The sequence below is a fragment of the Podarcis pityusensis genome (assembly GCF_964106645.2).
Source record: "Podarcis pityusensis genome assembly, chromosome: 2".
Taxonomy (NCBI): domain Eukaryota; kingdom Metazoa; phylum Chordata; class Lepidosauria; order Squamata; family Lacertidae; genus Podarcis; species Podarcis pityusensis.
The window spans coordinates 1,304,922-1,331,579 of record NC_138029.1 but is presented as its reverse complement, the minus strand read 5'-3'; the positions used below and the strand labels follow the sequence as shown (position 1 = coordinate 1,331,579).

General features: G+C 47.2%; 1 long non-coding RNA gene across 2 annotated transcripts; it reads right to left on the bottom strand.

The window, feature by feature from the left end:
* On the bottom strand, positions 1–26,658 carry LOC308471860. Of its 2 annotated transcripts, none has more exons than XR_013983185.1 (3): positions 26,571–26,658; positions 22,984–23,059; positions 1–253 (listed from the first exon to the last, which is right to left on the bottom strand). It is a non-coding gene; the product is annotated as an uncharacterized lncRNA (long non-coding RNA). The 2 variants fall into 2 exon arrangements; XR_013983186.1 differs by having other exon boundaries at positions 1–250.

Genomic DNA, 26,658 nt, shown 5'->3' with positions numbered 1-26,658 from the left:
TTTTTTAATAATTTTTATTAAATTTCCAATTAATAAACCAATCACATTAATTCCAAATTACATTAATTCCAAATTATACCAATACATAATAAACTCCAAATATTTAGCTGAATTTTAAATTTTTGTTGGGGGTATCCATGCTTCGAGTTAGGAAAGGGTCCAATCATCTCATATTTCTGCTGCTTTGATGTTCACATGTCCCATCTTTCTGTCTCTTTGCTGTTATCCTTTACAAATCCCGTCTTCCAATCTTCTTTTAAAAAAAAAAAAAAAAATTATTACTTTTCCAACAATTTAAACACTACAAAAACAATACAATACAATACAAAAACACTACATAACACTAACACATTAAACTAACAAAACAAAACAAAACAAAAACAGTTAAACACATTGTCATGGGCTCAGGGGCTGAGCCACAGGGGAAGGAGGAGATGGAGAGCGAAGGGGAACAATCTGAGGGGAGCTCAGGAGGGTATGCCAGTGATCAGAGAGATTCCATGAGTCTCTCCAGCGAATCAGAGGATTCCCAGAAGGGGGCCCCCAGAGGCAGGGCAAGGGGAGCCAGTGGGGAGTCTCCAAGCGGCAGCTGGAAATCAGGGGTAGCTTCCCCACCCGAGCGTAGCGGGGGGGGAAGAATCCCAAGGATTAAAACAAGAGCCTCCTGCAGGAGGAGAGAGTGAGGCTGGACTGACCACGCCTTCGTCAGAGAGTGGGGGGGGCGGAGGGAAGAGCAGGTCCGGCCAGCCTCCCTGAAGGAGAAAGCAGTGAGGGGAGCAGTGTAGCCATTAGGAGGAAAGTAGGCGGCTGGGCGCGCGCGCCAAGTTCAAATGTGGAGGCGCGCGGGCCAGCAGAAAACCCGGATTGGGAGCCAGGTCCTAAAGCCCGCCGGAAGGGTGGGGAGGAGTCAGAAGAATCCGCCTCCGAAGAAAGTAGGAAGGAGGTAACCCCAGAGGACAGGAGGACCCGGAGGAGAAAGGAGCAGAAGCAGGAGAGGAAGAGGTGGAGCAAAGCTCGGGTCTTGAACTGGTGTAGGGGAGGGGAGGAGTCAGACGGAGCTTCGCCGGTCTAAGGACTCAGACGTAGCGCTGCGCGCCACGGATGTCAAACCAACAATGAACCACAATAAAGACTTTTGTTTATAAAGAGCAACTGGCGTTGGTCCTCTGTGAGCTAGGACCTGAGGCAGCGCTGACACACATCAAACAATTTCAATATCTTATCTTTCATTCACTTATTTCCACAACCTCCTCACACCTCCCTTTTTGTATTCCACTTCTGTTAATTGTTTCAGCAATTCCTTTCCATCTTCCTCTGTTTTCTATCCTATAATTATCTTAACACATTCTAACCTTATTTTTCCCTTTAATTCTCTATTTATTTATACTTAATTCCTTATAACATTTCTACTAAAGCCATATAACTTCATTCCAACATTTTTCTAACATTCATTAATTTTACAGTATTTCTGTAAATAGTCTTTAAACTTTTTCCAGTCTTCTTCCACCGACTCTTCTCCCTGGTCTCGGATTCTGCCAGTCATTTCCGCCAGTTCCATATAGTCCATCAACTTCATCTGCCATTCTTCCCGGGTGGGTAAATCTTGTGTCTTCCAATACTTCGCGATGAGTATTCTTGCTGCTCTTGTTGCATACATAAAAAAAGTTCTATCCTTCTTTGGCACCAATTGGCCGACCATGCCCAGGAGAAAGGCCTCTGCTTTCTTCAGGAAGGTATATTTGAATACCTTTTTCATTTTGTTATAAATCATCTCCCAGAATGTCTTAATCCTTGGGCATGTCCACCAAAGGTGAAAGAATGTACCTTCAGTCTCATTACATTTCCAACATTTATTGTCGGGCAAATGGTAAATTTTTGCAAGCTTGACTGGTGTCATGTACCACCTATAAATCATTTTCATTAAATTTTCTCTTAGGGCATTACATGCCGTGAATTTCATACCTGTGGTCCATAACTGTTCCCAGTCGGCCATCATTATGTTATGTCCAACATCTTGTGCCCATTTAATCATAGCTGATTCACCATTTCATCCTGAGTGTTCCATTTCAACAGCAAGTTATACATTCTTGACAAATTCTTAATTTTTGGATCTAACAATTCTGTTTCCAATTTTGATTTTTCCACCTGGAAACCAACTTTTTTGTCCAAATTGTATGCCTCCATTATTTGGTAATAATGGAGCCAATCTCGCACTTTATTTTTCTATTTTTCAAAGCTCTGCAATTTTATTCTGTCTCCATCTTGATCCAGAATTTCCCAATATTTCGGCCATTTGGCCTCCATATTGAGTTTTTTCTGTGCCTTCGCTTCCATTGGTGACAACCATCTTGGGGTTTTCTTTTCTAACATATCCTTATATCTTATCCAAACATTAAACAATGCTTTTCTAACAATATGATTTTTAAACGCTTTATGTGCTTTTACCTTATTGTACCACAAATATGCATGCCAGCCAAATACATTATTGAAACCTTCTAAATCCAACACGTCAGTATTTTCAAGAAGCAGCCATTCTCTCAGCCAGCAAAAAGCAGCTGATTCATAATAAAGTTTAAGATCTGGCAGGGCAAATCCACCTCTTTCTTTGGCATCAGTTAATATCTTAAATTTTATTCGAGGCTTCTTGCCCTGCCAAACAAATCTGGAAATATCTTTCTGCCACATCTTGAAACAAGCCATCTTATCCAAAATTTGCAATGTTTGAAACAAAAACAACATCCTTGGCAACACATTCATTTTTATCACAGCAATTCGGCCTAACAATGATAACTTCAAATTTGTCCATATTTCTAAATCCTTTTTCACTTCAATCCAACATTTTTCATAATTATCCTTAAATAAATTCACATTTTTGACAGTCATGTTAACCCCTAAATATTTCATTTTCTTAACCAATGTTAGTCCTGTCTCCTCCTGAAACTTCTCTCTCTCATTCACAGTTAAGTTTTTCTCTAAAACCTTAGTTTTCATCTTGTTCAACTTAAAACCTGCTACCTGTCCGAATTCTTGAATCAGTTCCAATACCCTTTTGGTACTAGATTCTGGCTCCTGTAAAGTCAATACTAAGTCATCAGCAAATGCTTTCAATTTGCACTGTTTAGCTCCCACTTGTATACCTTTAACCTCTTGGTCCTTTCTAATCATATTTAACAAAACCTCAAGGACCGATATAAAAAGCAATGGAGAAATTGGGCAACCTTGTCGTGTCCCTTTCTCAATCTTAAACTCTTCTGTCACTACATTGTTCACAATTAATTTTGCCTTTTGTTCTGAATAAATTGCACCTATACCATTTTCAAAACCTTGACCTACCCCCATTCCCTGTCGATTCTTCTTCATAAAACTCCAAGAAATGTTGTCAAAGGCTTTCTCTGCATCCACAAATATCAAGACTGCCTTAGTATTAATATTCACTTGTAATTTTTCTAGAATATTAATTATATTTCTCATGTTGTCAGACAAATGTCTGCCCGGGAGGAAGCCCGCTTGGTCTTTATGAATTTCTTCTACTAATACCTTTTTTAATCTTTTAGCCAAAATATCTGCAAAAATTTTGTAATCCACATTAAGCAGCGATATAGGGCGGTAGTTCTTGAGCTGTGTCTTTTCAGTCTCTGTTTTCGGTATAAGTGTAATGTAAGCTTCCTTCCACGACTCTGGTGCCTTTCTCCCTTCCAATATTTCATTGCAGACTTCCTTCAATGGTTGTATTAACCATTCATTCAAAGATCTGTAATATCTTGAAGTCAAACCAACTGGTCCTGGAGATTTACCTAATTGCATATTCTGGATGGCCCCTTCCACCTCCTGATCCGTTATTTGTAATTCAACATTAGCTGCTTTTCCTGAGAGATTTTGTGTAGTCCATTTATTTTCAAAAATCGATCAATGTCCGTTTCTTTCTGCTTCTCCTGTGTATAAAGTTGTTTGAAATACCTCTGAAAACACTTCCTGATCTCCACTGGATTCTGTATATTCTTTCCTTCCACTTCCAAATTCGTAATAGTATTGAGTTTTTGTCTTTTTTTCATTTGCCAGGCCAACAATTTTCCACACTTATTTGCCGATTCAAATGTCTTTTGCCTCATCTGTTTAATCTTCCATTCTATTTCCTGATTCATCAGCTTCGTATATTGTACTTGGTATAACTTTATCTCTTTCAGGATCTCCTGTGACTTTGGTTTTGCTCTCAATTTCTTCTCTCCTTCCTTTATTTTCCCCAGGATTTTATCCTTTTTTTCATTCTGAGTTCTCTTCTTAATTGCATTCTGTTGTATTAGGAATCCTCTCATAACCCAAATTGCATTCTGTTGTATTAGGAATCCTCTCATAACCCAAATTACTCTTTTTTCCACTGTAGTATTCATGTTTATCTCGAAATAATCTCTTAGAGTTTTTTGGGCCTTCTTGGTCACCTCTTCGTTCCTGAACAAAGTGTCGTTCATCCTCCATCTAAAGGAACCAATTGGCGTCAATTTCATTTCCATCTTCACAGCATTATGGTCGGAACAAGTTTTGGGGCAAATCTCCACTTTACTGATCTTCAGAGCCAATCTCCTAGTGTGATGGGACGATGAGCTGCTTGTGTGTAAAATCCTAGTCCCTCAGAGTTTGGTCAAGTTTGCAAACCTCTGTCTGTAACGGAGCCCCTTAAACATGGCTCCGTCAGTCGCTGGCAGATTCCGACAGTGGTTGCTTTCGGAATCGCTTCCAACATAAAAGCTCCTTAACGGAAACACGTCTTCTGGACTCTCTGCGTGACCGTTTCCGGCGAGGAGTGGGTGTCCCTACAGGAGGTCCTGAAACCTCCCCACTGTTTTCGCTGGAAGTGTCTCTGAGCCATCCCTCCAGCTCCCTTTCCCTCAGCTCAGCTCCTCTCCCCCTACTGGTTCCCTCTTCAGCTGCTGAGTCTCTCCCAACCTGTGTGAGCCCTTTCACTTCCCTTCCTTCCGATGGCAGTTCCCTGACATCCACCTCCCCTCCAGGGCCCCCTTCATCCCCTCTCGCCCCCTCCTCTACGGGCGGTGAGGAGGCAAAACCCCGGAATGAACTTACTTCATCTTCCGATGTCCCGAACACTTCTCTCCACCTGTTGCGGTTCCTGGTCTCGAAGTACTCCTCCTCCTCAGAGTCCATCTCCCCTTCCCCTTCCGATTCCGAGAATCCTTCCAACTCCTCCTCCTCATCGGTGGTCCCAAAGTATTCCCTCCGGAACCTCTCCACAGGCTGAGGTTTCCTTGGGAACCTTTGATGGAACGTTTCTATCAATACCTCGTCATTGATATCTTCTGCCATTACCCAAGTGTTTTCTGACTCCGGTTCTCCTTCCCACGCTACCAAATACTCCACCTGATCCCCCTTCCATCTGGCGTCGAGGATTTCTGCCACATGGCTGCTGCATTCCCTTTCTTCTATGACCGGTCCCCGAGTGGCCATCCCTTCTCGTCCCCCCTCATACGGTGACAGTAACGACCTGTGAAATACTGGGTGCAGTTTCATGTGGTTGGGTAACCGGAGCCTGAAAGCCACTGGGTTGACCTGTTGAATGACCTCAAAGGGACCCAATCTCCTGGGTCTTAATTTCTTACAACCTCCTTTGAACGGCAACCCTTGGGTTGACAGCCACACCCTATCTCCCACCCTTATGGTTTCACCTTCCCTTCGGTTCTTGTCTGCCTGCCTCTTGTATTCTTCCTTCGCCCTTTCTAAGTTGAGTTGGAGCTGACGATGGATTGCTTCCATTTCTTCTACAAAATGCTCGGCTGCCGGGACACCCCATCTCTCCCCTTCTCCCCCTGGGAAAGCCCTGGGATGACACCCATAATTAGCCAAGAAGGGGCTCATCCCTGTGGACACATTCTCGGCATTGTTGTAGGCAAATTCCGCCAGCGCCAACTTTTCTACCCAGTCATTCTCTCTGTCATTGACATAACACCTCAGGTATTGCTGGAGGACCCCGTTTGCTCTTTCCGCCTGCCCGTTGGTTTCAGGGTGCCGGGCAGTCGAAAAGTTGACCTCCACCTGCAGTAAGCTCATGAGCTTCCTCCAGAACCTGGAAGTAAATTGTTTTCCTCGGTCTGAGACCACCCTCAATGGCACCCCGTGCAACCTAAAAATGTGTTCTACAAATAACTTCGCTGTCTCTTCCGCCGTGACTGCATGCGAGCAGGCTACAAAGTGGCACATCTTTGTTAGTAGGTCTACCACCACCATGATGGCTGTTTTCCCCTTGGACTTCGGCAGATCAGTCATAAAATCTATCGACACTGCCTCCCAAGGTCGTTCTGGGGTTGGTAAGGGTTCTAATAGCCCCGCCGGTGCCCGCCTCTCCCCTTTGGCTCGCTGGCATTGCTCACACCCTCTTACATACTCCCGTACATCTTCCCTCACCTTAGGCCACCAAAATTCCCTGGTGACCAACCACATGGTTTTGTGTTGTCCAAAATGCCCCGCCGTGGGGCTGTCGTGCAACTGCTTGAGTACCCTCCCCCTTAAGTCTCCTTCAGGGATATACAGTGCCCCTTTGTAATACAAAGCTCCATTTCTTTCCTCGAAACCCCCTGGTTCCTCTCCCTCACCCCTAAGACCTCTGAGCTTATTCTGGGCGTATTCATCATTCTCTGTTTCCTCTACCAGTTCTCTTTGTCCCACCAATGCCGCCCCACACACCCAGCGGTCCTCTGGAATGACATGTCTCTCTTCGGGTGCTCCCTCCCCCTCCAAATATTCAGGTTTGCGTGAGAGAGCGTCCGCCCTAATGTTCTCTGGGCCTGGCACGTAACAAATCTCAAAGTTAAATTTGGAGAACTCCTGGGCCCATCTCACTTGCCGTTGGTTGAGCACTCGTGCCGTCCTCCAATACTCTAGGTTCTTGTGGTCAGTGCACACTTGCACCTTATGTTGTGCGCCAATTAGCAGGTGCCTCCATCTCCGGAACGCCTCATGAATGGCTAGTAGTTCTCGGTCATACACCGTGTAGTTCCTCTCGGATTTGTTCAGCTTTCGCGAAAAAAAGGCACACGGTCTCCACTCTGACTCCTCCTTCCCTGGCTGCAGAAGCACCGCCCCAATAGCTCTGTCTGATGCGTCAGTTTCCACTCTCATCGGTTTTTGTAAATCCACATGCAGGAGTTGTTGTTCCGAGGCGAAGGCCCTTTTTAGTTCCTCAAATGCTCGCTCCGCCTCCTCAGTCCAAACGAACTTCTTCTTACTGCTGAGACAGTCCGTAATGGGCGCCGTCAGGTGGGCAAAGTTTCGGATGAACTTACGATAGAAGTTCCCAAATCCTAGGAACCTCTGCACATCCTTCCTTGTTTTGGGTGTTTTCCATTCCAGCACCGCCTGGACCTTGCCGGGATCCATGGCCAATCCCTTGTCTGACAGGCGATACCCCAGGAATTCCACCTCCTTGGTATGAAACTGACACTTCTCCAGTTTCACCCACAGCTGGTTGGCTTGCAGCCTGCTCAACACTTCTCTGACGTCTCTCACATGCTGCTCCTCATTCTCAGAATACACCAACACGTCGTCTAAGAAGGCCACACAATTCTTGTAAAGCAAAGGCCCCAGGACGTGGTTCATAAACGATTGAAAGCACGCGGAGCCTCCTTGTAGGCCGAAGGGCATAACTAAATATTCAAATGCCCCCAAAGGGGTGAACATGGTGGTTTTCCATTCATCCCCCTTCCTTATTCGTATCAGGTTGTACGCCCCCCTTAGGTCCAGTTTAGTAAAAATCTTTCCCTTCCTGACCCTTGTCAAAATGTCGTCAATCCTGGGCATAGGGAAAGCCACTGGTTCTGACACTGCATTTAAGGCCCTGAAGTCACACACAAGCCTCGGCTTGTTCGTGTTTTTTTTATCCACAAAAAACACTGGGCTGCCCCCCACCGCCCTGGACTCTCTGATGAACCCTCTCTTCAGGTTCTTGTCAATGAACTCTCTTAGCTCCTGCATCTCTCTGTCTGACATGGCGTACAGCTTGCCTACAGGGAGCTGTGCCCCAGGGAGTAAATTGATTTGACAGTCAAAGGGTCTATGCGGGGGTAGTTGGTCAGCTTCCCTTTCGCTGAAGACGTCGCGGAGATCTGCGTATTGTCGTGGTACCTTCACGTTCTCCGTTACTTCAGTCCCTGCTAGGGTGGCTTGGGCCCCTGCCAAACCCTTTCCCTCTTTGCAGTGTTCTAAGCAATGTGCTGAACCAAAAGAAACCACTCTCTGATGCCAGCCCACCAGCGGATCATGTAACGCTAGCCAGCTCATCCCCAATATAATGGGAGCTCCTCCCAAGGTGGCCACATTAAACGCTATCAGTTCGGTGTGCCTTGCCACCTTCATTATCATTGGGACGGTCTGCAAGCTGACTTCTCCTCCCAACAGCTCCCTGCCATCGATCGTGGTCACCTGCAGGGGGTTGCTTAAAGGGATCGTCTGTATCTGGTGTTCAGCTGCAAACTCTTTGCTCATGAAATTGCAGGAGCTGCCTGAGTCCAACAGCGCCTTTATCTTTAGAGGGTGTCCGTTTGGCAGCTCTAGCGCCACTTCTATCACTAGGGCGGGTTTAGGAGGTTCTGGCGTGGGCACTTTCACTGCTCTTTGGCCTGGCTGCTGTGCCCCGACGGTGGCAGCCAGGCGTTGGCTTTTACTTGCTTCGGTATTTCTTCCTCTCTTCCCTCCACAGCTCCTACCATCCCTTGCCATTCCTTCCTCTGGGGGCAGACTCTGGCAAAGTGACCTGGCTGTTGGCAGAGATAGCATTTCCGGGCGCCTTTTCCCTCCTTCTTTCCCCCCTCACTGGGCTTTGAAACTGCGCGCGCGCGCGCTGTTCCGATTTCCATCGGCTCTGCCGGCGGGAAAGTTGGCTCTGGAATGTCTGGAATGCGGAACTCCTTCCAACGTTTCCCCTTCCCTTCCCGCCTCTCCAATGCTCTCGCCTCCTGGCGCGCTCCTATGGTCAGCGCTGATTTGGTCAGCTGGTCCATAGACTCCGCCCTGGGCGCCCGGGAAAGTTCGTCTTTCACAGCCGAAGAAAGCCCTTCTTCAAAGAGCATTTGAATGGGTTCCGCCGATAGATCCCACCCCAATTTATGGATCAACATGGTGAACTCAGTCCAGTACTCACGGACAGATCGGCTCCCCTGTTTGCAAGCCATTAACTGTCTGCGGACCACTCCCTGTTCAATATCGCTGGAAAACATCAGATCCATGGCGCGAAAGAACTTCATCGTGTCCTTTAGGACGTCACTATTCGCTGCCATCAGGGGTCTAACCCAGTCTCTCGCCCCCTTTTCAAGATGCCCAATCACGAAAGCCACTCGTGATTCCTCGTCAGGGAATTCATCAAACTGCAGATTGAGGGCATATTGCATCTCTGTCCGAAAGCCATGATAGTCTTTGGGCTCCCCCCCAAACTTCTGCACCAATCCTGGTACCTTTCTGACGAGCTGGGTGTCTTTCCCCTTTTTGTCTGCATCCTGAGCCCTCCTCTCCTCAAGCCTCGCCGTCTGCAGCGCTAGCTGGACCTCCAACACCCGGTACCTTTCTTCCAGGCTTGGACCCGCTCCAGCTCCTGCTTCTCCGGTTCCGGCTGGGTTGCTCATGATGCCTTCTCCTGCACAAGCTGCTCACGAAGACTGTCGGAATGCTGTGGTGGGACGATGAGCTGCTTGTGTGTAAAATCCTAGTCCCTCAGAGTTTGGTCAAGTTTGCAAACCTCTGTCTGTAACGGAGCCCCTTAAACATGGCTCCGTCAGTCGCTGGCAGATTCCGACAGTGGTTGCTTTCGGAATCGCTTCCAACATAAAAGCTCCTTAACGGAAACACGTCTTCTGGACTCTCTGCGTGACCGTTTCCGGCGAGGAGTGGGTGTCCCTACAGGAGGTCCTGAAACCTCCCCACTGTTTTCGCTGGAAGTGTCTCTGAGCCATCCCTCCAGCTCCCTTTCCCTCAGCTCAGCTCCTCTCCCCCTACTGGTTCCCTCTTCAGCTGCTGAGTCTCTCCCAACCTGTGTGAGCCCTTTCACTTCCCTTCCTTCCGATGGCAGTTCCCTGACACCTAGTTACCCAGATTTGGTCAATTCTTGTCCATGTCATTTTAGCCTCAGAGAAGAAGGTTCCCTCTCTTCCCAGAGGGTTCTTCATTCTCCAAATGTCAACTAAGTCCATATTTTCAGTCATGTCAAAAAAGGTTTTTGGTAGTCTACCATCTTTGGTGACTACCTGTCTCTGTGCCTTGTCCATATTTGTAGACACCACTCCATTCATATCTCCCATCAAGATCATATTATAGTCCATATAATCCATCAGAGTCTCGTGTAGCTTCTTAAAAGAACTCCGATTTTCCTTCATTTGGTGCATAAATACCTACAATCAGAAATTTCTCTCCTTGTGATTGAATTTCAATTGTAACAAATCTTCCTTGGTCATCTTTGAATATGAATTTCGGTGATAGGCTCTCCTTTGCATAAAGGACCACTCCTCTTTTTTTAACTTTATCTGATGAGATAAATTCTTGGCCCAGTCTTTTATTACTCAATATCTTCCTGTGTAGCCTTATCACATGTGTTTCTTGTAAACAAATCAAGTCCAAATGTTCTTTTTTCAATAAATGAAAGACTCTCCGCCTTTTTTCTGGGGAATTTAATCCATTCACATTCCAGCTCAAAACCTGCAACGCCATCATGTAATTACACTGATATTCCTCCAACTGCACCCAATGCTTGCTCTTCTTCTGTTGGTGGTAGTGGTGACACGTTCACTGGGAGATCCAATCCAAAGGATAATGCTGATATATCCAATATTCCCCTGTTTGGTGATCTTCGATGCTTTTTGCTCTAGTCCTCTATCTGATGATCTTCTGTCCGATGCTCCTGGCTCTTTTCCAAGTCCCTTCTGCAGATCTTCTTCGTATTTATGCAAAAACTTTATCCTCTACTGATCTTATTTTTATTTTCCTTCCTTTGAAACTGAAGGATAGACCTTGGGGGAATTCCCACCTAAAGATGATTTTGTTCCTTCTCAGCAGGGCAACAATATCTCCGTAGTTAGGCCTAAGATCCAAAAGATATTTCGGGACGTCTTTAAAAATTTCCACTCTTGACTGTTGTACTTCTAGGTTCTTCTGGTAATGCCAACCCAAGATTCTATCTCTCTCTTCTTTAGTTCAAAGGGTGATCAAGCAGTCTCTTATTCTATTCTTCTCTTTTTTCCCTCCTCTTCCAAGTCTGAAGGCCCTCACAATTCTAAACTCTTCTTGACCCAAGTCCAAGTCCCAAAAGTCTGCAAATTCCTGTGTGAGAAAGTCTGTCAAACTTTCCTTCTCCAATTCAGGTAGGGCTCTGATCCTCAGATTCGTCTGTTTTTCTTTAAGTTCAATCATAGCAAGCGTCAACTTATGTTCATCAAGTTGCCTCTGTAGGGCTGGGACTCTCGCTCTCTCCAGTTGTGTTACTTTACATTCAGCAGCAACGGCTTTCTCCCTGGCTTCCTCCGCAGTCTGCCATATCAAAGTAGATTCCTGTATCAATTTCTGGATGGTTTCTGTATTGGTATTCACCTTTTGTCCCAGATTATTTATACTTTCTGTATTTAGGTCGATTTTAATGGTTGCAACATCCACTTTCGCATTTGTCGCATCTGCTTTCTTGTTAAGCTGTTCCAGTGAATCATTTATCTTATTTAATGCAACCGCTAAGGCCTCTTCTGTCGACATTCCTCTTGGTTTCAAATATACTGGTACAGAAGCAGCAGAAGAAGAAGCAGGGGGGCCTGATGTTGAGCCTCTCCTGGGTTGGTGCCAAGTCCTCCCAGACCTTAATGTTTTTTCAGCAGCTGACTGGTCTGTTTTTTCCTTCCCATTTGCCATAACACTTAAAGGATTCAAGGTCAGTCCCAGAGTCTCACAGTTTATCTTGCAGCTGGAAATTCCCCCAACCCAGCTCTTGTAAACCAACCAGTTTCAAAGGCTTCCACTAGGGGGAAACAGTTTCTATTTATATTAGTCAGTAATGTCCTCTTTTAAACACAGTTCAAACAATCCAAAGTTAGTTTCAGTTTTTCAGTTACTTTTACTCCTTTTTAGAAGCAGCCAGAGACAGTAGAAACAATGTATTTCTCTTATTTAGCTAGCTGTCAATGAACGTTCTAAACGCTGTCAATGAACATTCCAAAAGACGTCAGTCCTGCTAGCAGCCCGTTTCCAGGGTCAGAGCAGCGGTATTTTAGCTCTCTTCGCTCTCTCCTGCAGGCATACTCAGTCCACAACTCCCCCCCCTTCTCCTGCCTCCAAGGGGGGGTTTAATGTTCTTTACCAATGGAAATTTAGTCTTTTACAAAAGGCTTTCCAAGGCTTCAGCTTGCAGCCTCATTGCTTCAGTCTATTTACAAAAGGGGAAGGCGGACTTCCTGTATTGAGCCTCCCCGTTACAATACCAAATTAAACTTTTAAAAATCCAATTCTCCTGCTTCAGCTCTACTCGCAGGTAATTACTTTAAAGTCAAATTGTCCACAGGAAAAAGTCAGCGCTCTCTGGCAACAGCTATGCGGCTTCGCTCCGTGGAAGAAGCAGATGATTCAAAGCACCGCACCGCTCACCCCACGTCGCCCCCGAAGCTGGGTTTCCCCGCGAGTAGGGGAGGCGCAAAGGGTGCCCGCCGAATCCCACGCTCACAGGCTTCTCCCGCCTGTGATTTTTTGTGGGTCTCCGCCTTCGCCGTGGCGGCCAGACCCAGATTCCCACGGGGCAAATTCCTCCCGATCAGAGGAATTCCGCCATTACCCGAGGCACCAGCCCGGAAGTCTCCGTCTTCCAATCTTCTTGTTGTTATTATTTTTCTTCTTAATAACCTCTGAGTTATCTCCACAAGCAAGTTGAAGCAAACATTGTTATAGTCCTGTGTGGATTTTCACGCTGATCCAAAAGTCTTTCGAACTCGGGGGTGATTTATTGGCAACTGCGGACGAGGCAGCGTTTTCCCATCCCCTGGGAAAATGGGGAGGCTAATTTACTCCCATCATTAGCCTCTTAATTACCTCATGTGAGCCAGAGAGATGGTATTGCCGGCCATCTTCCAAAGTGCCCCTAGCGGCCCCCCCAAAAATGCTATTTCTTTTTCAACCCATACCAGTCATCCCAAAAGATGAATGTTTTAAAAAATGGCAGAAGGAGATTTCAAAATCTATCTGGGGGGGGCAAAAGGCCAAGGATAAAACATAAAACACTTACAGACATAAAAGAGGCAGGTTTGCCCTCCCAGACCTTAAATTGTATTATGAATCTGTTTGTTTGGTATGGATCAGGGACTGGATGAGATTGGATTAAGCAAGAGGCATTAGAACTGGAAGGACATGACAACAGATTCGGCTGGCACACATACTTATGGTACGGGAAAGGGAAGGTTCATAGAAGTTTTTACAACCATATAATCAGGAAATCACTAATGAGAGTATGGGAGAGATACAAAGACTTATTGAAACAAAAGACTTTCACCACATGAAGCATTACTGCTCAAACCACTTGGAAAGAAAGGAAAATGACTCACATATGTTGATTTATTAAAGGAACATGATGGAAAATGGAAATTAAGAGATTATGATGAGATCAAAGACCACTTTCAGAGTTGGTTGCATTATCGACAACTATATGAAACACATAAAGAAGACAGCAAGAAAGGATTTAGTTATACAAGATCTAGGTTTCAAACGGAAGTGATTGAAGGGAAAGTGAAATTACTGAAGGCCGTATACAGCATACTATTAGAATGGGAGACGAAAGATGAAGAGGTAAAATCAGTTATGATTAAATGGGCCCAAGATGTAGGTCACAACATTATGATGGAAGACTGGGAAAAATTATGGAAAACTGATTTAAAATTTACAGATTGTTCCCTACTGAAGCAGAATTACATGAAGATGATGTACAGATGGTATATAACACCAGTGCAGTTAGGGGAAATGTACAAAACTAGTTCAAATCTACATTGGAAGTGTAAAGAAAAGGAGAGGACATTTTATCATATGTGGTGGGATTGTAAGGTAATTTAAAAAATTTGGGAAATGATATATAACTGTCATGGGCTCAGGGGCTGAGCCATAGGGGAAGGAGGAGATGGAGAGCGAAGGGGAACAATCTGAGGGGAGCTCAGGAGGGTATGCCAGTGATCAGAGAGATTCCATGAGTCTCTCCAGCGAATCAGAGGATTCCCAGAAGGGGGCCCCCAGAGGCAGGGCAAGGGGGGCCAGTGGGGAGTCTCCAAGCGGCAGCTTTTTGTTTTTATAAACAAAAGTCTTTATTGTGGTTCATTGTTGGTTTGACATCCATGGCGCGCAGCGCTACGTCTGAGTCCTTAGACCGGCGAAGCTCCGTCTGACTCCTCCCCTCCCCTACACCAGTTCAAGACCCGAGCTTTGCTCCACCTCTTCCTCTCCTGCTTCTGCTCCTTTCTCCTCCGGGTCCTCCTGTCCTCTGGGGTTACCTCCTTCCTACTTTCTTCGGAGGCGGATTCTTCTGACTCCTCCCCACCCTTCCGGCGGGCTTTAGGACCTGGCTCCCAATCCGGGTTTTCTGCTGGCCCGCGCGCCTCCACATTTGAACTTGGCGCGCGCACCCAGCCGCCTACTTTCCTCCTAACGGCTACACTGCTCCCCTCACTGCTTTCTCCTTCAGGGAGGCTGGCCGGACCTGCTCTTCCCTCCGCCCCTCCACTCTCTGACGGAGGCGTGGTCAGTCCAGCCTCACTCTCTCCTCCTGCAGGAGGCTCTTGTTTTAATCCTTGGGATTCTTCCCCCCCGCTACGCTCGGGTGGGGAAGCTACCCCTGATTTCCAGCTGCCGCTTGGAGACTCCCCACTGGCCCCCCTTGCCCTGCCTCTGGGGGCCCCCTTCTGGGAATCCTCTGATTCGCTGGAGAGACTCATGGAATCTCTCTGATCACTGGCATACCCTCCTGAGCTCCCCTCAGATTGTTCCCCTTCGCTCTCCATCTCCTCCTTCCCCTGTGGCTCAGCCCCTGAGCCCATGACATCCATCCCCCCCTCGAAGCCCCCCCTTCCCCCCTCCCCCTCTCCGGGCGTGGGTTCCGGGCGCTCCAGTGCTTCGGGGGCGAGAGCTGGAGACTGTTCGGTGCCCCTGTCGTGCAGCCCTCCCGCTGGCTCCAGCCAGTCCGTACTGTGTTCATCGACGTCTATCTCCTCCGCTTCCATCTCTTTGCATTCGTGCTCAAACCCCTGTGCCTCACCCCACTCGTCCATGTTTGTCCCACCCTCCGATACCTCGGGTGACTCTGCGTGCCAAGGTCCCCTCAACCATTTCCGCCTCCATTGCTCCTCGGGTTGATCGTCCCACCAATAGGAGCGGTCTGTGTCGACCCCCGAACAAGATCCCCTTGGTGTGCTCCATCCCGGCTCCGCCTCCTCGTCTGATGAGAACCCCTGGAACGTGCTGGCCGAAAGTGTGGGTGTGAAAAGCCAGTCGTCGAAAAAATCTGCTGGCATGGGTTTTTGGGGGAAGAGTGCATGAAACTCGTCCTTGAGATAGCGCTCTTCCAGGGCATAGTCCGGTACCCATCTGTTGGCACTAGCCGGGGTACCCTCCCTGGCGAGGAAATATTCTACTCCCTCTTCCCCCCATCTCGAGTCCAAAATCTCCGTGACCTCGTTGATTGGCGTCACCCTCTGTGACTCCCCCCCTGCAGGTGATTTTCTGCTTGGGGCTGGTGCTGACCCTTGTGCCTGAAACCTGTGTGGTGCCTTGTAGGGTGTGAGCACCGACCTATGAAAGACCGGGTGCATCCTGGAACCCTCCGGAAGCGCCAACCTGAAGGCTACTGGATTGATTTGTGTCTACACTTGGTAAGGCCCCAACTGCTTGTGTCCTAGCTTCTGCTTGGCTAACGATTTGGCCGGCACTGCCTGGGCCGCTAGCCATACCCAGTCCCCCACCTGGATGTCTTCCCCTACCCTCCTGTGCTTGTCTGCCTGCATTTTGTAGGCGTGTTTGGCTAGTTCCAAGTGCCTCCTGAGCTGCTCATGGACCTCCTGTAACTCTGCTGCCAAGTGCTCAGCTCCCCCTCGTGACTCCCCCTCCCCCTTCTTCTCAAACCCCGGGAAGGTTCTGGGATGCCGCCCATTGTTGGCGAAGAACGGTGTCACCCCTGTGGACCCGTGCTTCGTGTTGTTGTAGGCAAACTCGGCCAGTGGCAGGTAGCCCACCCAGGTCGAGGGCTGTTGATTCGCGTAGCATCGTAGATACTGCTGCATGATGGCGTTGACCCTCTCCGCCTGCCCGTTGGTCTGCGGGTGTCGCGCCGTCGCTAAGTTGATCTTGACGTTCAGGATGCCCAGGAGCTTCTGCCAGAAACTCGAGATGAACTGGCGCCCCCTGTCAGACAGGATGGACCGTGGCAAGCCGTGAACCCTGAACACGTGGTCTATGAACAGCTTGGCAGTTTGTTCCGCCGTGGCTACCTTCGCGCATGGGATGAAGTGCGCCATCTTGGTGAACAGGTCTACGACCACAAGAACCGCTGTCTTGCCTCGCGAGCTGGGCAGATCCGTGACAAAGTCCAGGGCCACCTGCTCCCATGGTTCGAACGGCGTCTGTAGCGGTTCCAGCAGTCCCGCCGGTTTCCTGTGCACTGGTTTGGCTCTTTGGCACGTGTCACACCTGGCGACATAATCTGCGACCTCCCCTTGCATCTGGGGCCACCAAAAGTCTCTGGCCACCAATTCCGTCGTCTTGTCCTTGCCAAAGTGTCCAGCACTGGGCGCGTCGTGCAACTGCTGCAGGACTTTCGCGCGAAGGTCATCTCCCGGCACGTAGAGCGCCCCTTTGCGGGTGAGCAGTCCGTCACGTATCTGGAACTCGCCGTCCTTCGCTGTGCCCCGTCGCACCTCCTCCATCTTGGATTGCGCGAATGGATCCGTCTGTAGCGCTCGACGTACCGCGTCCAGGTCGACGGTGGCTGCAGAGCACGTCCACACTGCCGGTGTGAAAATGTGTTTAGCTGCCGCCGGCGCCGCTTCCTCCAGATACTGCAGTTTCCTGGAAAGTGCATCCGCCATGACGTTGTTGTCTCCCGGGATGTACTCTATCCTGAAGTCGAAATCCGCAAAGAACTCCGCCCAGCGGATGTGTCTCTGGTTCAGGAACCTCGCCGTGCGCCAGTACTCCAGGTTTTTATGGTCTGTGCGAACTTGCATGGTGTGTCGGGCTCCTACGAGGAAATGCCGCCACGCTTTGAAGGCTGCATGAATGGCCAGCAACTCCCTGTCCCAGATTGTGTAGTTCTGCTCCGACTTGCTGAGCTTCCTGGAGTAAAATGCGCAGGGCCTCCAGTTCCCTTGCGGATCTTGCTGCAACAGGACCGCCCCCACCGCTCTGTCTGATGCGTCAGTCTCAATCCTCAGCGGGTCGCCGGGGTTGACGTGCAGCAGCTGTTCCTCGGACGCGAAAAGACGCTTGAGCCTCTGAAAAGACTGCTCCGCCTGTTCCGTCCAGATGAACTTCTTCTTCTTGGAGCTGAGGGTGTCCGTGATAGCCGCCGTCTCCTTCACAAACCCCTTGATGAATTTGCGGTAGAAATTGGCGAAGCCGACGAACTTCTGGACTTCCTTCCTGTTGCGTGGGCTCTTCCAGTCCAGCACCGAGCGGACTTTGGCGCTGTCCATGGCGAGTCCCTTGTCTGACAGCTTGTATCCCAGGAAATCCACTTCCGTCACGTCGAACTGGCACTTTTCCAGCTTGGCGTAGAGCTTGTGCTCCCTTAGTCTCTGCAGGACCTCCCTGACGTCCTCCTCGTGAGCTGCCTGCGATTCCGAGAAGATCAGGATGTCGTCTAGGAAGCAGACGCACTTCTTGTAGAGTAGCCCCGCCAACACGTGGTGCATAAATTTTTGGAAAGTGTGAGAGCCATTTTGTAATCCGAAAGGCATAACTTTGTATTCATAGGTGCCTAAGGGTGTAAACATGGCCGTCTTCCACTCATCGCCCTCTCGCATGCGTATCAGATTGTATGCGCCTCGCAGATCCAGCTTGGTGAAGATTCTCCCCTTCCTCACCGTTGTTAGCAGATCGTCTATCTTGGGCATGGGGAATGCAGTGGGCTTTGTCCTCGAGTTTAAAATTCTGAAATCCACTACAAGTCTCCGTTGGGGCGTGTCTTTTTTCTTCACGAAGAACACGGGACTGCCCCCTACTGATTTGGATTCTTGGATGAATCCCCGCTTCAAATTGAGCTCTATGAACTCCTTGAGTTCTTGCATTTCGTCCTCAGACATGGAATACAGCTTCCCCGTTGGTAGCTTCGCTCCCGGTAGGAGGTCAATCGTGCAGTCGTAGGGCCGATGAGGAGGTAGCTTGTCAGCTTCTTTCTCGCAGAAAACGTCCAAAAACTCCTTGTACTTGTTGGGTACCGCCTGCACCATGCCGAGATGTAGCTGTTGTGCATCCTTTCCCTCCTCCTCCTGACTGGTCTGGATGCAATGTTCCGCGCAGTAAGAGGAGCAGAAGGTCAGTTGCCTCTGGTACCAGGCTAGCGCTGGGCTGTGCCTATCCAGCCAACTCATGCCCAACACTATGGGCGTTTCGGATAGGTGGGTGACATTGAAACTGATGACTTCGCGGTGATTCCCAATTTGCATCACCATAGGTGGTGTCTGCTGTACCACTTGCCCCCCCAGCAGCTTCCTGCCATCGACTGTGACGACGTTCAGGGGCATCGTGGCAGGTAGGAGTGCTATGCTGTGCTGCTTGACAAATTCCACCCCCACAAAGTCTGCATTGCTGCCAGAATCGATGGTAATAGGAACCTCCAAGATTAATCCATTGGGCAGTTGAAGTGATGCAGTGAGCTGCACCACTGGTTTGGGCGGGAGGGGGTCTTTGGGCTTCAGAATCTCTGGGGACTGCTTCAAAACCTTGCCTGGCTGGGCCCCAGTGCCTCTGCTTCCAACCAGGCTTGGTCGTTTCCCTGCTGTTCCCCCTCCTGCTAAATTCCCCCTTTAATAATTGCGGAGGCTGCAGTGTGCTTCTGGATCCTCTGGGGACACTCTTTGACCATGTGTTGTGCACTGTCGCATAAGAAACACTTCCTGTTCCCTCTAGGATTTTTCGGCTTGACTGCTCCTGGCGTTAGGGCTCTGGCCGCTGTCTGAGCCTTAGCAACACCCAACTCCATTGGTTCTACTCCCTCCCCCAAAGGAGGCGTGGAGTGGGCGCGTCCACTCTCCCTGGGCATGAAAGGAGGTGCTTTGGCCGGTGTGCGTGCTAAGCGACCCTCATCTCTGTTCCATGGGCGTTCCTCCATTCTCACTCCTATTGTGAGTGCTCTCTGGACCACTTCTGCAGTGGTGCTAGGTCTATCGCCCCTGGCCAGCTCATCTTTCACGGAAGCGTTTAGCCCCTCCCAGAAGAGATCTCTTACAACCACAGAGTCCTTTTCCCAGCGTAGCGTATTTACCAACGCAAAAAACCGGGCATGGTATTGTCTTACTGTTGCCTTCCCCTGCCGCAAACCGTGCATCTCCTTTCTAGCCACGTCCACATCAGTGGTTGATTGGAAACAAGCGTCCATAGCCTTTATAAAGGCGTCCGCATTCTGGAGGGCTGGATCATTGTCGCGCCATAAATTGCGCAGCCAGGATCTTGCTTCTCCATGTAAGTGCGTTATGATAAATCCTACTTTCTCCTCCTCATCTCTAAAGTCTTTCCGAAGCAGCCTGAGCGCAAAGACTACATCTGCTCTGAAGTTAGGACACTGCTGCAGGTCTCCGTCAAAGTGGGCTACTAGGCTGCCCCCCCTCTTTCCGAGGCCAATTCCCTCTGTTGATCTGGGTCCCGGCAGCCCCTCCTTGCCCAATCTTTCCCACCTGGTCTGCAGATCCTCGCAGAACTTCGCTGCTTCCTCCTCTCTCTTCCTGGAAACTGCCAGTTCTGCGTAAAGCGCCTCAACTGCTTTTTCCAGCTGTTCCATCTTCCCTTCTGAAGTCATCTTTGTCTCTCTTCGTGAGCTCGCAAAACACCAAGTTTTGCCCCTCGCTGCGCCAACTCGCGCTGCGAGGGTTAACTTTTAGTTGAGACGGAGCTTACTGTCAGCGCTGCCTCAGGTCCTAGCTCACAGAGGACCAACGCCAGTTGCTCTTTATAAACAAAAGTCTTTATTGTGGTTCATTGTTGGTTTGACATCCATGGCGCGCAGCGCTACGTCTGAGTCCTTAGACCGGCGAAGCTCCGTCTGACTCCTCCCCTCCCCTACACCAGTTCAAGACCCGAGCTTTGCTCCACCTCTTCCTCTCCTGCTTCTGCTCCTTTCTCCTCCGGGTCCTCCTGTCCTCTGGGGTTACCTCCTTCCTACTTTCTTCGGAGGCGGATTCTTCTGACTCCTCCCCACCCTTCCGGCGGGCTTTAGGACCTGGCTCCCAATCCGGGTTTTCTGCTGGCCCGCGCGCCTCCACATTTGAACTTGGCGCGCGCGCCCAGCCGCCTACTTTCCTCCTAACGGCTACACTGCTCCCCTCACTGCTTTTCTGGGAAATGATATATAATGAAATGAAAAAGGTACTTAAATGTACTTTTCCTAAGAAACCAGAGGCCTTTCTCTTGGGCATTGTCGGCCAATTGGTGTCAAAGAAAGATAGAAATTTCTTTATGTATGCTACGACAGCAGCAAGAATACTCATCGCAAAGTATTGGAAGACAGAAGAATTACCCACCTTGGAAGAGTGGCAGATGAAGGTAATAGACTATATGACACTGGCTGAGATGACTGGCAGAATCCGTGAGCAGGGGAAAGAGACGGCGGAAGAAGATTGGAAGAAATTTAAAATTTACCTTAAGAACTATTATAAAATTGAGGAATGTTAAAATGTCGAGGTTTGGAGAAAGAAAAGGAGATTACAGTGACATAAGATTAAGTTGAAGAAAAGAATAAGAAAAAATATATTTGATAAAATTAATTAGAATTTGCTGAAATAAATTTTGGAAATTGGGATGTAGGAAGGGGAGGTTTGGGGGAGTCCGAGAAGAGAGGGACATGAAAAAAAGGTTATGAAATTTTACATGTTTGTATGTCTTTTTTTATTTGTTTGTATTGTTTAAAATTATTCTGTAAAACCAATAAAAATTCTTACAAAAAAAAAAAAAATACACTGCTCCCCTCACTGCTTTCTCCTTCAGGGAGGCTGGCCGGACCTGCTCTTCCCTCCGCCCCTCCACTCTCTGACGGAGGCGTGGTCAGTCCAGCCTCACTCTCTCCTCCTGCAGGAGGCTCTTGTTTTAATCCTTGGGATTCTTCCCCCCCGCTACGCCCGGGTGGGGAAGCTACCCCTGATTTCCAGCTGCCGCTTGGAGACTCCCCACTGGCCCCCCTTGCCCTGCCTCTGGGGGCCCCCTTCTGGGAATCCTCTGATTCGCTGGAGAGACTCATGGAATCTCTCTGATCACTGGCATACCTTCCTGAGCTCCCCTCAGATTGTTCCCCTTCGCTCTCCATCTCCTCCTTCCCCTGTGGCTCAGCCCCTGAGCCCATGACAAATATGGATAAAAAGAAGACGAATAAGCTTTTATTGGATATTTTCACCAGGTTTCAGGTTCTTTGTGCACCCAAAAATCACAAAGTGAAGTGAAATAATCCGAAACACTGGAAAAACGGTTGTTTTTGCTGCCATATGCATAGAAAGAAGATGAATAAGCTTTGATTGGGTTAGGATTAGGGTTAGGGTTAGGGTTTAGGGGTTGCGGTTGGGGTTAGGGATTATTTAAAAAAAAAATTTTCCTAAGTTAAGACGTCGAGGGTTTTTCCGATGATAAAAACCCTGTTGTTTCCACCGAAAAACCTTTCAGGGGAGCATTTGCAACAGTTTGGCAGCATTTTTGAATGAAATGCAGAACGTCAGATTTTGGGTGAAATTGTGACCAGCAGAAGCACAGCAGCTTAGGTCAGCTCCTTCTCACATGGAGCCAGGCACCAATGAGGGAGCCTGCTGTGGGGTTACCTGTTTGTGCCCCCTGACACAATTGTGCCCAGGGCCCACGGGGCCACATTTGTGCCCCCAACAGCCCACACTTCTGGGTGGGGACAAAACCAGAATTACTGTAGTTGGCTCCATCCATGGGCATAGCCAGGATTTTTGTTAGTGGGGGCAGGCCTTTTGTTAGGGGGTGCAGAACGTGAGTTAGCTATGAATTTTTATTTATTTTTATTTATTTGGCCCCCCCTTGGCTACACCCATGGTTCCATCTATCATAACATTTTGGAAATGCCCTGACCCACCCACCCCAACACTGATGTTGATTTTCTGAGATATCAGGCGCTCAAGCACAAGTCATACATCGCTGCTGTTTCTTTTTGTGTAGCCTGTTTAGACTGGAAATTTGCCTCAGTTTTTTATTCTCTAAGGAAGGTTCTGTAAAGTGCAGGATAATGTAGTAGCTCACAGCATGACAGGATGATCCCAAGAAGCTCAGTTAGTTGGGGACATGGGCATAGCCAGGGGGTGAAGCAGCCACCCCTAAATCAAGTAAATAAACAAAAATACAGAGAGTCTGATATTCCAGATGTAATCACACTTCTTCCTTAGAGCAGCCTCCTATTCATTTATTTCTTGTTGAAAGATTGTTGAAAGAAGTGTTTTGCAGAAACTAGCAACAACTTTATCTATCAAGAAGACACATGTAGTTCATAGTAACTGTCTTTCAGGGCAGTTTGTCTAGTAACAAAAGCAACTGTTGCTATGAACACTGACTAGTCACTAGAATAATAAGATGAAAGCTGGAGGTGGGGTTCGGGGTGGGGTTAGTCTTTCTTTAAACAAACATGTAAGTATGGATGCCAAGAAGAAGAAGAAGTAAGACAAGCGTTTCTGTGGGGGAGGGAGTTTATTGACTGCTCAGATATAAGACTCACAACATCATTTTATAACCAAAGAAAGTGCCTTTATGTGACCATTAAAACAAATCAACTGGGATTACCGGTATATTCACAGAAATCCTTTAGCAGAATCATTTCCTGTCCTCGGAATCCAGCTGGAAGTGTTGGGTGAGCCGACTGCATAATCAAAAAGGCCAGTAAGTTACTGTGAGACATACAGAGGAAGCTGTGTTCCTTTTCAAATCTGTCTGTCAACAGTCACACACACCAAGCAAAAGCCACCCATAACAGACGTTTTCCTTGATAAATGGGAGAACTGTCTGATAATCAACAACCATATAATTTTATCCAGTAGTATTAGTTTGATCTGACAGAAACTGCACATTTCCCGAGAAGCACTGAAAGAATGCTTCATTTAACTACAAACCCCCAAATCTGGGATCCCATCAAAACTGATGTTTGGCAAAAGTTTTGCAGCAAAACCCCCACATTTTGTAACACCCCATAAACAGAGTAATTGATACATCAAACCGGGGTTCATAATTAATATCCAAAACCCAACATTGTCTGATTCACTCCAAACTGGTGCCAAAGTCTGGCAAAAGTTTTGTAGCATTTTGCCAGACATTGTAGCATTTTTGTAGCATTTTGCCCGACAAACCAAGTAACTGACAGGGGTCATAAGGTCACCCCAAAACCCAACATCGTCTGATTCACTCCAAATCAAGGCCAAAGTCTGGCAAAATGTTTGCAGTAAAAACCGCATGTTTTGCAGTGCCCCCCAAACAGAGTGGTTCCTAGCACATCAGGAGGAAGAGTCAAGACAACCAAAAGTGGATAAATAGGTTGTATTTATTAAATATAACAACTTGAGGATCGGCAAAACTAGTCAGATTCGACCAATGTAACCAAATCAAATTAAGTCTGGGCAGGTGTGCTTGTTCACCTCCACCCACAAACACACAAGTGCTCAAACAGAGCTCTTTGCAGATCCTTAAGAATCATGTCACAACCCAAATCAGAAAGATGCATACCACCAGGTCTATACAACTGTGGGGCACAGAACATACTTCTGCCATGAGGGATATAAGCAGCCACATTTTCAAACACAAACGTCGTTGTAGAATGATTAGCTTTATGTCTTGCCCATCCACCTTCTTGGGAAGGCTGCCCCCACTCCATAAGCACCTCTACAACATTCCAAACCAAACTATGATAAGCTCAGGGATGAGGAAGCACAGCTGATGGAGATATTTAGTGATCTCAACTGAATTTACCTCACCAGATTGTTATCCCCAAGATGGATGACCAGAATATCAGGGTTAGGGCAGGGGATAAGTGGATGTTCAGGGTTAGGGTTAGTGCCTGGGGTTTTTTTCATGCTTTTTAAGCTTCTAATGATATTGCTTCATTTTTATGAGACTGGATAATTCCAAAAAATAAGCAAACTACCTGAAACGTAGCAAAACTAAGAGAAATGTGAAAACCAAAAGTGAGATACCAGAAACCCAACAAGGAAGGAATTCATGAAAAAGGAAAATTGCCAGACAGAGACTTCAATCAAATCATATCCAAATTCACCAGAATCCCAAAACCAATTGAAAAGAAGCAGAAATGTGAGAAGCAGAAGAAATACCACCAGAAACCCCCAACAAGAGGGAAAAGGTAAATTGCGCAGAAACCCCAAAGCCAGTTAAACCTTAGTTTTGCATGGTGTGGGGGTGATTTCGCCTTTCCCTGAGATGTTTACTGCATGGGTTTCTTGTGGTTCTATTCAATTGGTTTTCTCATCTTTGGTGGATGTGGTTTGTTTCTGTTGTTTCTGGTTTGTTTTGGGGATTATGTTGAATTTTTTCTGTGGTTTTCGTTTCATAGATTCTTTTATATAAATTACGATTGTGAAATAAACTCAGAGTCTTGTATGTATTTCATGCTCTTTATTGCCCCCCCCCCAACCTCAGGCTTTTATATACATTATTTACACAATGAGTCCCGTCTGACTGGCTAACTCTGCTTCCCTCTTGGAGCCTGATTGGCCTGCAGGAAAAGACCAATCAGTTGTTGCATTCTAGGGTCCAAGGTTAGTACATAACAGATTGGGTGCTGGATTTATGGTGAGTTTGCTTCATTTCTAGGTTTTTTGGGTTTTGCACCTTTGAGAATATTAATTTGTATGAGATCTGATAATCCCAAGAAAAAAAGGAAAACCACCAGAAATGAAGCAAAACCACCAGAAATGTCTAATGACCATTCCAACAATGAAGTCAACCACTAAAAACACAAAAACCTACTGAAAAGAAGCAGAAGAACCATGTAAAAGCAACATCAATGGAAACTGACAAAGAAGCCAACCAATCCCAAACAAAGCAGATTCACCAGAAACCCCCAAAGCATTCAAAAGTATTACCACCAGAATGCAAAAACAAGAAAACTTCTCAAAAGAAGCAATAAGGCAAAAGTCCAAAAAACAAGCTAAACCAATGGAAAAGAAATGAAGCCAGTTGCAAACGAAGCACATTCACCAGAAACCCAAGACTATGTGAAAACTAGTATGCTATGTTGGTTAATTTCTGTTGCTTGAAGTGCTTTTGGACTCCCATAAATTGCATGCTTGTTGAGTTTCTGGTTTTGCTTTTTAAAAACTGGTTTCCAGTTTCTTGTGGCATTGCTTTGTAATTGGTGGCTTTACTGCTTCTTTTTTGTTTTCTGCTGATTTGTTTAATTTGGGGTGGTTTTGCTTGGTTTTTTTGCATTTAATTGTTTTGCTTCTTTTACTTTGAATGGTTCTGCGGTTTTGGGTGAGATTGTTTCTTTTCCATTGATTTGGCTTGGTTTTCATGTCTCCTGGTTTTGCCTCATTTTGGGAATATTTCTTGGTTTTTGTGCTTCTGGTGGTATTTCTTCAATTTTATGACATAACCAAGCCAAAACACCAGAAACACAGAAACAAATCATAAAGAAGCAGAGCTACCAGAAATCCAAAGCAAATTAATCAGAAATCCAAACAACCTATGAAGATGATGCAATACCAAAAGAAACACAAAAGCCAATTAAAAAACTGCTAAATGAAGCAACACCACAAGAAACAAAGAAAGCCTCATAACCTACAAAATGAAGCAATAACACAAAACACCACAAAAAGAAGCAAAGCGTTTAGGATTAGGTTTGGGTAAAGGTTAGGGTTACAGTGAGAGTTGAGTTTGAGTTGGATTAGGATTAGGAGTTGGGGTTGAGTTACGGTAAGAGAAGAACAGCAGCAGAAGAAATATAATTTTATTACTTAGGGTTAGGGTTAAATTAGGTTTAGGTTTAGACTGAGGCTTAGGTTTGGGTTAAGGTTAGGGTTAGAGTGAGGATTAGGTTTGAGTTAGGCTAAGAGAATTAGGATTAAGGTTTGGTATTGGGTTGGATTTGAGTTAGGCTAAGAGAACAGCGGCAGGAGCAATATAATTTTATTATTTATACTCCACCCAAGTCATTTGTGACCGCTTTCAATAAAAGGTAAAAACATGAGCGCACTCTAAGTGAATGCTCATGAATATGGAAACTCTTACTTCCCATAGAATTCCCAAAGAAGACCTGGGAATTGGGTTCCCCTTCCATCTCTACTAGGATGCTCCCTGTCTCACTCTCACTCACTCACACACTCACTCACACACTCCTCCTCTCCTTTTCATGGCAGTTTCACCTTTTTCTGCACGCCTAGCTCGGAAGGGCGGAAGAGGCTGTGCTGCCGCCATGTTGCGCGAGGGCAGAGGTACCGGAAGGAGGTGCCA